Genomic DNA, 14201 nt, shown 5'->3' on the forward strand with positions numbered 1-14201 from the left:
GAAATAGAATCTTTGTTTTCTCTCTAAAATAAGGCAGTCTTTCAAGTTCTAAATCCTACTGTCATTACCCCTCTTAAGTACAAGATGTAAATATCTAATAGATACTTTCCTTCTTTTCTAAGTATTAGGAAAAGATATTTAAAATTTTTATTACAAGGGGAAAAAACAGACTTTTAAATAGGCCAAATATCCAAATGTTATTTAGAATAGCTGTATGTAGACATAGATTCAGATGTAAATAACTAACTGAATAAAAACACAAGCTTAATGATACTAAGCTGAATTGGTTTCGGTTTCAGCTCACTTTAAGTATTTACATTAGAAATGACACTACTGATATTATACTTATTTTACTACTGAGTACAAATTTGCTTTTACACTAATTTTTCATCTTATGTATTAGTCTTCAAAAATCATTATTTGCCTTTATTTGAAAAAAAAAATCCTCCCATTAAGGACAACACATTTTGAACAGTCAATAAAATCCCTTCCTCAGTCACCATGCCCTGTGTCCCTCTGGGCTGAAATGATATTTGATTTGGTGAGGTGAGCTGTATATCACAAGTACTCCCTGTGCTGCACGAGGAAATATTTCATTGCATAGGAGGCGGGGATGGATTTAGAATTACTCTGTGCCCTCACCTGCTATATTTTATCTTAGGATACATCATTGACATATTCTCTATTTCCTCAAATTTCTTACCAGCTTGCCTGTTGCCTGCATTCTCTCTCTTCCAAGTACACACACATACATTCACACATGCACACCAATGATAGAAATCACAAAGCTATTTTTTCTTTTTTCTTTTACTCACTCCCAGCAGATCTTTCTTTTTCCTGTAAGGTTATCACTTCTAAATTTAATGATCTGTGGTTTGAGTTCATTATTTAAAGGAATCACATCTTGCTAAATTTTGTATCCAAGACACCAGTACATAGTGTCTATATTCACTAAACAGGCCAAGCTTGGTGAATTAATTAATAAAATATTTGGTAAGAAAAGGTCTATCATTATCTTATCTCTTGACATGACAATGTTGAAACTTACAGGATGGAAGGCATCTCATTATTTCAGACAATTTCAAATTAATTTTATTTTGATGTAGGGTTTTGAAATAATATATCATTATCTTTGACTGGCCATATCAAAACCTGAACCCAGTTTGGAAAATATTTATATGTCCAAATATTGGATTAGAGAAAAGTATAGCATTTTTTTGGTAAATTGTTCACATAGAATTTTCCATATTCCAACCACCTATCAAAAACCATCAAAGATATAAAATATAATTTCTTTCTACAGAAGCACATTTATATTTCCACAGTTTATTTCCAATTTAGGCTTAGCTATATACAAACATTATCTTATAAAAACTTTTATATGATTTCATTGTTTAGGACTTAAAGGTAACTATTAGGAAAGGTTTTATAGTATATTGTTTTGAAAGGGAATTTATTATTGCTTAGTTTGAGAAATTGCATGCATAACCTCCCAAGTGACTTTGATTTTCCTAAAATAACTGCAAGCATTTCTTAATCAACCGATCAATACATATTTATTGACCTGCTCTATTTACCAAGACTATTAGGTGCTGGCTATTCTAAGTTATTTGACCTTGAATTATTGCTTTACTGGGGCAGCTGATATATAATAATGGCAACACATCTTGTTTCATTTTTATTTACTTATAGTTATCTCTTAGTTTTTCTGTTTGGCCAGTACTATTTTTCATACAGTTTAAAATTTATAATTCTTTAGGAGTTGTAGTCTTCCTCATTTACCATTACTCCTATACTCTTTCCATAAGGCATTTTCCCCTTTGCATTCTGCTTTTTCTCCCCAATATTCTTCTGAACACTTAATTTTTGCTTTATTTATAGATATCTGGTCCTTGATTTTTTCTTGATTTTTAAGAAAATAACATCTTCCTTAAAAAATGTTAAAGGCAGTGTCAAATCTTTTTTTTAATTATGTCTTCATCACATGATAATTCTGATCTACCCTAAATTATAAAATTTGCTATACCATGCTTGCTATGGCAGGAGGGAAATCATTATGTTTCCAGATCTCTCCTTGACTGGAAAATCTTAATGCTTTCACCATTTTTCTACTTATTCCTGATGTTACAATGATTTCTTCTTAAATTTCAGAAGGGAATTTCTACTTTGTACAATGCCACATTCTGCATCCTGTAGACTGACTTCTGGTAATCAGGCCTTTGTTTCTCTCTTGTAGTCACATATTTTGTTGTTGTTGTTTTCAATTTCTTCTACAGAAGAAAAGTCTACACCAGACTTTTATATACTGATTAGAATTCACTTTAAATGTCACTATACAGATAAATCAATATGTGAAGGTGAAAATGACTTGAAGGGCTTTGTCAAGATAAGTGTTCTTTATCAGACATCATGGGAGTTTTGAAGCCAGAAGGATCCTTAGGGCTTGCTAAGTTCAATGACTTCATGCACTGCAGATGAGGAAACTGAGCCCAGGGAGAGAAGACTTGCCCAACTTAACATGAACAAATTCTGTTCTCTTTCTATTTCATAGCACTAATGGAAGCTATCTAAAAAGTGATTTTAAGTTAGTCTTTCTTTCTTTTTCTTTCTTTTTTTTTTTTTGAGTTTGGCTCTGTTGCCCAGGCTGGAGTGCAATGGCACGATCTTGGCTCACTGCAACCTCTGCCTTCCAGGTTCAAGAGACTCTCCTGCCTCAGACTCCCAAGTAGCTGGGACTACAGGCACTTGCAACCATGCTCAGCTAATTTTTGTATTTTTAGTGAAGAGAGGATTTCAACATGTTGGCCAGGATGATCTCAATCTCTTGACCTTGGGATCTGCCCACCTCAGCCTCCCAAAGTACTGGGATTACAGGCATGAGCCACCGTGCTCAGCCTACATCTTGCTTTAATAGTTGTTTGTTTTTATTTTATTTCCCCAGAAATATCTGGATATGGTGGGTTTTATCTTCTCTTTCAAGAGTTCTGTCATTCTTTTCTTCTGATTCAGTAGGCTAGCTTGTGTTCTCTTGACGATGCATCAGCATAAATCACATTCTATTATATTTTTTCTAGTTTTACTCTTATGCTACAGTATAAAATCAAGATAAGATAAACTACTGTAGCTACTGGACTATCCTCTATGTACTTGTGTAAAAATATCCCTTTCCAGATAAATATATCTCTGCTTTCCCTCAAACAATAGTTGGAGCCACAAATAAGATGGTTTAGAGATATTTGCAACACCCACATGACCTAGCATATTGTGCTAAATGCATTTCTGCTGAATTTTTACTTTGGCCATTCATTAAGCCAAGTCATCATTAACACCCGGATGATTAAAGAAAAGCACAAACTCAAAAATAGCAAGAACTATCCCATAGCAATGTCGTGCTGATGCCTTATAATAGTTTTTTGTTTGTTTGTTTGCTTTTAAGGTATCCTTTCCTATTCTTTTCCTACCTCTCTACCCCAGGCCTCCTTACACACATTTTTTATCTCTGTGAGCAGCTCACTGAGGTCATTCTTTATACTCCTAGTTATACTTATTTTTTTCTGAGATGGAGTCTCTCTTGGAGCCTCTCTCCATCACCCAGGGTGGAGTGCAGTGGCGTGTTCTCGGCTCACTGCAACCTCCGATTCCCTGGTTCAAGTGATTCTCCTGCCTCAGCCTCCTGAGTAACTGGGATTACAGGCACTCGCCACCACACTCAGCTAATTTTTTGTATTTTTGGAAGAGACAGGTTTCACTATGTTGGCCAGGATGGTTTCAATCTCCTGACCTCATGATCTGCCAGCCTCTGCCTCGCAAAGTGCTGGAATTACAGGTGTGAGACACTGCGCCCGGCAAACTAGTTATACTTTCAAAGTTAAGTTTAACTTTTTTGTTGTGCTTAGCCTAATGGTATCAGCATTGTGTGTCTTCTTCAAATGAACCTGAGAATGATGAAGTCTTCCTCGTATAAAGGCACTGTTGCTGTTGAATGTACTTTGAGGTTAATAAATCAGCAGATTTTATTACAATGGTTTGCTTGTAGAATGATTTGTTTACTTTTTTCAATTTTCCAAATTTTCAATAATGTTTATATGACATTCATAACTTTAAAACTCCTGTAAAATTAAGCTGAAATTAAAAAATCTACAAAACAAAACAAAAATAAAACCAGCAGATATACAAATTTTAAAAATTAAACTCTTTTGTCTATTCAAGTCCTTTGCCCATTTGTATCAGGTTGTTTGACATTTTGTTGTTGAGTTGTGGGAGCTCTTTACATATTCTGGATATTAATCATATCAGAGATCTAACATTATCAAATTCATAGAGGCAGAAAGTAGAATGGTAATTGCCAAGTGCTAGAGGGGAGAGGAAAAGGGGAGTTTGATGGATAAGGTTTCAGGTTTGCAAGATGAAGAAATTCTGAAGATCTATTTCACAGCAATGTGAATGTATGTTAACATGACTGAACCATACATTAAAAATTGCAAAAATGTCTTTTTTACCACAATTTAAAAAAATACATGAAAATAAAACACTTGTGATAGAATAATAAATCAGGCTGTGTTAAAAAGAAACTAGAATCAAGCAAACAAGTCCTATAATGGTAATTTTTCAGTGAATTAAAGTTCACTACTACCAGATGTGTTGTTCCTAAACCATTAGTAAGAATAAGATCCACCTGAAATGCATAAGGCTAACATTTCAGTTTCAGCAACAGCAACAAGAAAATTCTAATGTCATAATAAGGCAGGTTTAACTAGTTAATGATTTTTTTAAAAGTGGAGTTTTTCTTTGTTAATTTATAGAAATCACCTGAATGCATAATAAGCAATCAAGGGTTCATTTATTTTTATTTGCCCTAGTTTGGTCAAATTGTTGCTAGCATAATGTTTAGGACTAATTTTTAAACTTTAATGAACTATTTTTTATTTTCTCTCTCTGTCTTCCTTTTGAGACAAGGTCTTGCCCGTTACCCAGGCTGGAGCGCACAGGCAGGGTCAGAGCTCACTGCAGTCTGACTCCCAGCTTCAAGTGATTCTCCCGCTTGGGCCTCCCAAAGCCTGGTGTTTCCTTTACTAATTTAAAAATGTTATTGTAGTCTTGGTCTTTGCAAATCCCTTTAAAACCGCCAACTTCAGCTTGTCTGATTTTGAAATACGTGGCCTGAGAAAACTCTTAGGCCTCGAATATTACAAACGTGTACTACGCTCATTTCGAGGGAGCCTGGCTTAGGCAAACCTGCTGCTGAACTTAGCCGTACTTACAACAAGCACTTTATTGATCTATTATAATCGATGCATTAAAACAAACAAACACCACCTCCTGCCTGTAAAGCAAAACTCATTCTGACTTTGGAGTTAACGTTTGCGACAGCCTTCTAACCCATGGATGTGTCCCTCAGGACTTGGTTTCTAGAAAATCTAGGAGAGGACAAGGAGAGGGCGAACTGGGAAGGAACTGCGAGGCCAATCACTTTCCCGACTGGGCGTGGGGTGGCACCTGAGCCCTGGGACGCGGGGCTGGGAGGGAGGGCGAGTCGCCGGCGGAGGCGAGGCCAGAAAGTCAGAGGAAAGAGGGGACGAGAGAGCCACAAAGGCAGAGCAGGAGAAGGCAGGGCGGGCGGCGGGCGCGAGGGAGAGGAGAGGGAGGCGGAGGCGGAGCTGCCCGGCTGGCGGGCGGGGGCGCGGGCGGGAGCGGGCGCGGAGGCGGTGCCGCAGCCCCAGCCCGGCGGGACGCGCGAGGGCCGGGGCCAGGGTGAGCGCCCGACTCCGAGCTGCCCCCGCGCCCGGCGCCGCGCTCCGCTCTCAGCCACCTCACGGCAGCCAGGAGTGCGCGGGAGTTTGCCCCGGAGAGCGGCGAAGTTTCCTCCGAAGCTGCGCTCCTGGAACAGCAGCACCTGCAGGCGCCGGGCAGCTGCCGGTGAGGTAACCGCGCTGGGCCGGGGCCGGGGCCGGGGCCGGGGCCGGGGCTGGGGCTGGGGCTGGGGGGCCCTGGACTGGGCTCTGCTGGGTACCCGCGCCGGGAGCGGGCTCCTGAGGGGCGGGGACGTGTGCCCTCACCTTTCCAGGTGCTTCGCCGCTGGGGATGCTGGAGGCATCTTCCTTTTCCCATCTCCTCTCCTCCAGTATTCCAGCCCACTTCCCTTCACTTCAGCGGACGGAGGACAGGAGGTGGGGGGCGAGGGCGGGAGGGGATCCTGACTTTGAGGGGGCACTGGAGGAGGACGGGAGCCTGAACTTGTCAGCCACCTCAGCTGCATTCCGGCGCCCCAGCGGGGCACCCTGGACTCCAGGATTCCGGGGCCAGACCCGGCTTGGGGCAGGCAGAGGTGGGAAGGAGGACGGCAGGAAGAGCAGTCTTGAGTTTCTGCTGCCAGTCCGTCCGGTCCTCCAGCGTGTGTGGCTGGAAGATGAGCATCTCTGCTGCGGGGGTGCCTCCTTCGCGTCAGTCCCAAACTCCGCGACCTGGCTCGGGCTCAGGCGCAGGCTGCAGGCGAGGTGGGAGGGAAGTTAGGTGCGATCCTGGCCCGAGCAGAGGGGCTGGGAGGGGCGATCTGAGGAGGGGCTTTTTGGCCGTGGGTTGGGAGAGCAGGAATGGTGTGTTTATTTCTGCTGCTGTTACTTTCACACGGTTTCCTGCCCCCTCTTCTGCCCCGTTTGAACATCCTGCCTATTAGCACGTTTCTGTTAGAAGCTGTTCTGGTTGATGCCTGTCAGGAGTTATTTCCAACTAAGTTCACAGGTGCCAAGTCTAGAGCTGCAGGCCCTCCTCCTTTCTCTCTCTGCGGTCCACCCCCAGCTCCCTCCCACAAACAAACTGTGCCTGCATAATTCCCAGGGTTTTGAAAGCGATGGCAAGTGAATAATATACATTGTGTGTGTGACTTTTTCCCCCATCATGCTATTAGATCCAAATCAAAACACCGTGGATGCTTAATAGGACTCCCTTTTCTCCGTTTTTCTGATATTGAGAGTATTGCCAATGTTTATTTTTCTTCGCTTTGACCTCAGGATTGCATTAATCTATCTTGCACAATTTTATGTACACTGTTATTATTCCTCTCGGTTTGAAGGACATGGGCTTCTTTTCAACTCATATATACACACCCAATTGCAGTGTGACCATATTTAATATTTATCTGTCTTCTCATTCAGTTGCCTGGTACCTGCTAATTCTAGTACATAATCATAACACCATATGCCTGCCAACCCACTTGAGGAGAAGGTGAATGCTATTGTTTTTCATGGGCAAGAGTACCCGGAACTACCACTTTTTATTATTGCTCAAAGGGTATAAGAGCTTCAGTCAAAGTGAATCAAATTTACAAAACAATATTACAGTTCTACACCAGACAAACAGAATATGATTCCTAGGCATTTACAGTGGACTAGTAATTGAGGAAAAATTAAAATCCTCTCATCACGTGGAAAACATTTAGATTGTATGTAGTCAATAAGAAACAGCACACACTGAATACCTCCAGAAAACAAGAAGAATGTTCCTCTTCCCTCATTTGGCTTTTATCTCCTTCATTACAGCACCGTCCTCCAGAAAATGAGCACCTTGCATATAGATGTTGGTGTGTACCAACTAAACACCATATATTTTTTTTAATACAGAGGCTTGGTGATAGTCCAAAAACATAAATGTTATAAATCATTACCAACCATCTGTTCTCTCCCACTCACTTACAGCACAATGTTTTATTTTCACAGGTATCAAAACGTACTTACTCATTCCATACATTCCCATGACCATCCTGAAAGCTGTAATGGTATCTGATGTTGACCCAAGTTCAGTAACTGTTGTGTTTGGCTTATTACACCACAAGCTCTGCTTCTTTTATTTTCGATGAAATAAGACATTTTAAAAGTTTCAAAGCATTTGGCCAAGGCTGGCGAATATTCCAGTAAAAATCTGATTGCTTTTTTCCCACCACTTTTTTGTTACCAGAAACTGGAAATTAGTACAGCTACAGGGTCCTCCTGATGACCTTCTTTTCCTTCCTTCCTGGTCACAAGGATACATTTGATGCTCTGAAGCAGTGCATTAATCAGCCCTGTGACTTCAGAAAGTTAGTGTGGTTTCAGGAGACTGTAATATCTTCCAAGAAAGAATTTACAAAATAAGAGACTAACTTAATATTACAAACTCCAAATTCGGTAGAACTAAGAAATACACATTGTTGCCCACAGAAATATTGGATATGAATGGCAAAGGATGTGAGATAGGATATGAATAACATGTTTACTTCTATAGTGTTCGTTGTATTTGGGAATCTGGATGAGTTGGTATGTAATCAGCAGATAGATTCACATCGTTTGTTTTGTCGGTGTCATCAATAAAGCAAAATTTGAGATATTCAGTTCCCCTATCCAGGAAAAGTTTCCCTTTTAGGGGTGTTTGCTCTAATTAAAACTTCAATGTTAGAGTATTTTTTATCATTCAAATCTCAGTTACATAATAAATAATTTGTTCCTTTAGCATAGACAGCAGATTAGGAAAATTCTCTTCACTCAAATATAGGCTCAATGTCCCAAAGCATTTTCATATTTTTTGAGGAAAAAGATAATGATGATCTTTTTCATACTTTGCAAATAATTGATATGCACTTGAAGGTTATCAGGAACCAAGAAAAAGTGGGGAATTATCACCAGCTACACTGCTCTATACTGCTCTTTGACCTGAAAGTGTTAGTATTCTCCTAATTTAGAAGGATGGCATTGGACAGAATAAACTCAAACTATAGATAATTTTGAAAGTAAAGTTGCCTTTAAAAATATAGTCTAATTAAAGCCTTTGGATATTACATAAGAACATGTTACATCTTGTTTTTCTGTATACTAAAAATGAATTATTTAGGGGAAACAGTTTCACCATGTATAGTAAGTACTCTGAATTATTCATGTTAATGAGAGAAACAGAGTCAAAGATAATGTAAAATCATAGTTATTTAAAAAGTCATCTGTGTTTGTCTTTGGAATGTATTGCATGTTTAGTTTGAAAAAGATTTTCATTGTTATTGTGGGCAAGTTGCCTTTCTAATTATTTTGTTTTGTTTAGGTTAATTTTTAAATGAGCTTTCATACCTCAAACACCAAAACCCATTTGTAGGGAGGTGGGGAAGATGGACAGCCTTCCCAGAAACAAGCTGGGTGGCAGAAGTAAGCAAACCTGGTATGAAACTTTGCAGGAGATTACATGTAATTCACAGAAAGATAATCAAAACTTGATTGTATACCAGTTTAATGAATGTATGTTAAGGACTAGATATGTTCCCAGCAAAAATAAAAGTCTTAGAGTCAAAGTTTGAGAAATTCAGTCCCACTTTACATGTAAAAGAGGTGGTTAATATATTTTAAAAAGTGATAATGGGGTGCTCCTGAAACCCAAATAAGAATGTATTTATGTGTGCATCTTACTATGAATGCACTGCATTTTTAAGTGTTTTCCTAAAGCATACATATGTGTTTGGTGTTAAATGGCATTCCTAGGCCCTATATATGAATATGTCCTTTCCAAGAGAAGGAATAGCAAGAAGCTATTTAAATAAGGGGTTTGGTCCATTTGATCTCTGTACCTATACTCCAAATCAAAAACACATTTCATCAAAGAGAAGCTCTCAATTATTGTTCCAGTGGACCAGGTTAGATAAAATAGTTGAAGTTCAGCAAGACTGCCAATTTAACAGATTTCTATTGTGTTTTTCAAAAGCACTAGGGCAAAATTGGTTGTGGATGAGTTACTTGAGCAAGAAGCTGATGCATAACAGCATTAAACATCTTGTTTATAGTCAGTGTTTAGTTGGACATAGATTTTGTTGAATTGTTAGTTCTGTGGACTATTTGAATTTAGAAAATCTCTGTGTGGAAGATTAGAACTGCCAAAAATATATGATGGGAAAATAAGATAAGATCATTTTTATTTCAAAAATTCACAGCAAAACTGTAACTTTTATAGAAGTAAGGAGAATGATGATAGAAAAGTAGATGTACCCTTCTGAATAGAGACTATGTTCTCATCATAAATGTGCTCACTGCATAAAGTGTAGGGATGCTTTTTTTTGAGGAAACATTTTCATTTTTTATAAGGCATGGCATTTCTTAAAGACTTGACTAGACTGAATATTTTAAAAAGAAATATTGTGGTTGGAAATATAATTGAGACCCACAGGATAAATTTTATATACATTTATTAAAGGAATCCGTTTCTTCTTATCAGTGCCTAAGTCTTAGGATCAAGATTATGCATTTTTTAATAGAGCTGGAAAGAACCTTAAAAGTAATTTATTCCCGTGTCCTCATTTTACAGTTACAGAAATAATGGGAACCAACAGTGATCATGATGAACTGCTAAAGGTCACAGTGGTAGTGGCAGAGCAGAAACTAGAAATCTGGACTCCCGACTCCTCATCCAGCTACCTCATAGAAAGTTAGATTAGTTAGGTCAGAGAGTTAACTCTTTCTGGCCATCACAGGATCAACTAATACATGATAGTCATGAAATAAAGCAGTGCAGAGGTAAATGTAGACTTGTGACTTGATGTCTTCTCTCATGCATTGAGTCATCATCATGGACCAGACTGTGATCCTTGACACTCTCGGACTCTGTCCTCTTTTTAAAAAACATATTTTGTTACCCCCTTTTTATCCTCAAAAGGCATTCATAAATAATTACAGAATATAGTTCTAATTTTTAAAAGCTAATAAAATAAAAGTAATGTGTAATAAAATGTGTATTTAACTACTGATGCTTGGGGATAACATCACTAGACACATAGTAAAATCAACACTTGCATGAATATATGATAAATAAATTTGAATTTAAGACAAATAAAACAGCAGAAGACATCCTGCGCAAGAAGTACATGAAAGTGAAAGAATGAGGATAGACTTAAACTAGTGTTGAGATAAAACCCAGACTTATTTCTATATGATAACAGAAAGAAGGAAGTAGTGGAATAAGGAAAATTTGCAAAGTCAAATGATAGACTCTTGGAGTGGAGAAAATGTAAAAGTATGATATTTTGCAAATGAGAGAGTAAATACCATTAATATGCTTCTGCTAAATTCCCAAAATTACTTTCTGGAACATTTTCATGTTGTTACTAATGTGAGTTCTATTTCAAGAGATGCAGGTTACTCACCATATTGTCAATAAGTAAAATACTTCCAAAATAAAAATTACTGATTTGATGCTGAGTTGGCCTTAGGTTTAATTTCTATCAACATTGTAGTCTATCAATTCTAGCGTTAGAACACAGAGTTCATGAAATAATTAAACTATCATTATTGTAAATTGCTGGGCTTTTGGTGGGAATTTAAATGAAATTCTTAATTATGATTATGTATCAGATTCTACAGGTTGATATAACATTTAGTTCAATAGGACATGTAAAGTTTATATGAAGTATTTTTGGAAAAACTCTTCATTGAATTGGACTGCCTCACCGCATACACACTAAAAGCTAATAGCACCCCCAAACCCCCCGCCACCAATAATTTGTGACAACTCTGACCATACCCAGCCCTAACTAAAATATTCTGTAGGGGTGTTATTTGCCATTATGAGAGCCATAGAGCCAGATAACCAAGATTTTTATGTAGGCATGGATTATTTTTCATGCCCCCACCTATCTAGCTTTACTTCTTTTAAGTATGACCATCCCATTTGTTCACTGGTCCCCTGCCTCTAATGGACCAGAACCATAGAACTCACTGCTGTCACGCAGGTCATGTTCTAATCCTTTTCTGTCACTGTCACCTTTATAAAAATTCACTTCTTCTGGTCCTCATTTCTCTTAGGAATCTTTTTTGGGGTGACAATAAGTGGTAACAAACTGAAGTACATGCTAGACAATATATTAATTGTCTCAGGCCTTAACTTTGCTTAAATATATATCTCCAGAAAGCATTGAAAGTCTACATATATATGTGGAATATTATATATATATATATATATATATAATTCATATATGTATAAACTATATACACACATAAATACATATGTATATATATTTATATAGAGAGAGACAGACATTATCACACGCATGTATGTATAATGTATATATGTGAATATTTATGAAACCATGTATGTATACACACTTAATTTCAGGCTTTGAAAAAACAGGAAAGGAGGTATTATTAAGGCTTATATTTTTAATGCCCTTGAAACATGCTTATGCAAAAAGGAACTGCACTAGTTCAATACTGGAAGTTATACCACAAAACATAGTGCTATGAAGTATGCTTATAGTAAAAGCCCCAAAGCTATTACAATCCAAATAAACTGCTGTATTAGAATTTTGTTATGTTGTTTGTGATAGATGCATCCTGTGCTAGCATATTAGAAGTTGAGGGGAAGGGGTGTGGCCAAATTTGTTTGTTTCAGAGGTATTTAATCTGTGCACTGTTGACATCCTAAAAGCACACCAACATCTCTTCTCTTTGAGCAATATACAGTATTTGCAGAGAGATTAGAGGATTTTGAAGATTGCTCATATAAACAACATACAGGAAAGTATAGGATCCCAAAAGCAAGGAAGAAATTGAGAATGAAATTCAAACTTTCTTACTTCTGTCTACTGGACTGTAACTTAAGTTTTGCTCTTGAAGAGTTAATATGAAATATCATTTCAGTATTAGCTACAGCATCTTGAATTTATTAAATTCTGTGATATTTTTTCTTAGATTTCTTCCCACTCAGGTTCCATCTTATGTGTTTTTAGACCATTGTATGTCTTATTCTTTTTAAAGAAAGGAGCTTTTTAATGTAAGCACAGCACTTGAGATTGAAGTCAATAGTGTGTGTATGTTGTGTGTATGTGTGTGAACAGCCAATTGCTTTGACACAATCGCAATATTCTCTACATAGAAGGGCATGTTTTACCCACTCGGGAGAGGCAGCTTTTCCTACAAAGAGGATGCAGCAATTATATAGAACACAATTTGATCTGTGATTGTTTTGCTGTGTATTGTTCATGCTTACTGGAATCTTCTTGATCAATTGAATAGACCAACATTCAACCTCAGACTGACCCCTAACTTTATTTGGTTTACTTTTGTTACAATTTCTAATACGAGTATAGTGGTGCAACGGGAATTCAGAGAAGATGAAATTGAAGTTGTTAGATTGGGAAGGCGATAAGGCAAATAAGGTGCTTCTTTCATTTGAACGGCACAAAGATCTATATAGGCAGTGAAATTTTATTGGAATATCTGCCTTTTACTCTGCTTTTTATTTTTGTATGGAATAGAGGGAAAGCTTGTGGAAATAAAGCCCTCCTTCCTTTTTGTACTGTTAACTCTACTATACAAGAGGAAACCTTCTTTGTTGGAGTAAACAGATATGACACATTCCTGTCCCATTGTTCAGAGTACCTCCTTTTACGATAGTACTTAAATACTACCCTAAACTGAACTCTGTAACACTAAAGAATATGGTTAAGAAAAAATATATATATACCCAGCTAATGTGGTGAAAGAAATTTCAGAAGCCTCTATTAGATATATGTGAAAATGAGGAAACCAAATAAGACAACACTATCAATTCCAATGAAGAATGCAATACTTACTTTTCCATTAGTTTCAGGAACAAGAAGCCCAAAATTCCACTTAATTTTATGGTCATTTCTATTGTTTTCTTTTTTTTTTTTTTCTTTTCACAGATGGAATTAAAGCGATGACCTATAGTTCCAGCTTACTTTAAGCAAATATAGTCCATAAGGATTTAGATAAAATGATGTTAATTATGTATTTTAATGAATACATTTTAAAATTAAATAGGCACAGTTTTAAAGAAATGAATCTCTAAATTAATTTAGTTTTTTTACAGGATCCTTTGAACAGTAGATTAGAATGAGGCTAATTTTTTTTTCCAAAAGATTAATTTCCCAAGTTATTTAAAAAAAATGCTTAGGTGTTATTGACATTTTTTGGGCAAAAATCAGCAACTATCAACACGCTTTTACCTTCTAACATTTGCGCTCTATTTTCAATTAGAAATTTTTATTATCAGAGAATGAGATTTTATTACTCCAGCAGGTCTGGCATTCAGCTAGATGCTCTGGTATAGTCTTACTGGTTATTTGTAGCTGGAGCCCAAATTGTGCTGATTGTTAAATAATTTAAATACTAATCCTCCACTTGCATGAACACTTTTGTAACTTCGACCTGTAAATACACCACTTGCCACTTGCTGAAACT

The 14201-nt window shown here is 37.4% G+C and overlaps 1 protein-coding gene across 1 annotated transcript in view; it reads left to right on the forward strand.

The window, feature by feature from the left end:
* The first annotated feature begins 5715 nt into the window (after window positions 1-5715).
* CHST9 (carbohydrate sulfotransferase 9) overlaps window positions 5716-14201 on the forward strand; it is a 292367-nt gene continuing 283881 nt past the window's right edge. The window contains exon 1 of the mRNA XM_032293135.1: window positions 5716-5921. The gene's annotated coding sequence lies outside the window, so the exon portion shown is untranslated. The remainder of the gene's footprint in view (window positions 5922-14201) is intronic.

Source organism: Sapajus apella, unplaced genomic scaffold, assembly GCF_009761245.1.
Source record: "Sapajus apella isolate SASKATOON/1434 unplaced genomic scaffold, GSC_monkey_1.0 scaffold29, whole genome shotgun sequence".
Lineage (NCBI taxonomy): Eukaryota > Metazoa > Chordata > Mammalia > Primates > Cebidae > Sapajus > Sapajus apella.